Raw genomic sequence first — 455 nt, 5'->3', positions numbered from 1 at the left:
TAGGAAGGGGAAATATCCTCTTTATGTGCGTCTCCTCCTCCGTCGTATATGGGTAGGCAACGCATCTGCAATTGCGGATAGATGTCATAAAAAATTATGTTATAAAAAAAATGTATCATTATTCATCTAAATACAATTTAACGTCTACCCTACATTTTGTAACTTCAAATTCTAAACTAATTGCCACTTAATATCACATTTTTTGTCAATTTTCCTTTTTCGTATTTAAACTATTTGACTGTCGCTGGTTGATATGTCAACATGGTTGTGTTTACCAAAAAATATACATTTACAATTGGAGAATAATATACAGAAGGGAGGATGCACAGAAAAGGGATTCTTTGTCACTTTTCTCAAATCCGTTTCCCTTCCCATTTGATAAGATAACGATGTAAAATTAAGTGCCCTTCCCATCAGAATATACACGAAATTGCTCCCACTTTATATATTTTGTT

The 455-nt window shown here is 33.0% G+C and overlaps 1 protein-coding gene across 1 annotated transcript in view; it reads left to right on the top strand.

The window, feature by feature from the left end:
- LOC106111123 (polycomb protein l(1)G0020) overlaps positions 1-455 on the top strand; it is a 12524-nt gene that overhangs the window by 8961 nt on the left and 3108 nt on the right. The gene's annotated exons all lie outside the window — the stretch shown is intronic.

Source organism: Papilio polytes, unplaced genomic scaffold (genome assembly GCF_000836215.1).
Source record: "Papilio polytes unplaced genomic scaffold, Ppol_1.0 DF824382.1, whole genome shotgun sequence".
Classification (NCBI taxonomy): Eukaryota; Metazoa; Arthropoda; class Insecta; order Lepidoptera; family Papilionidae; genus Papilio; species Papilio polytes.
The sequence above is the reverse complement of the archived record's forward strand: the minus strand, read 5'-3'. Positions and strand labels throughout refer to the sequence as shown.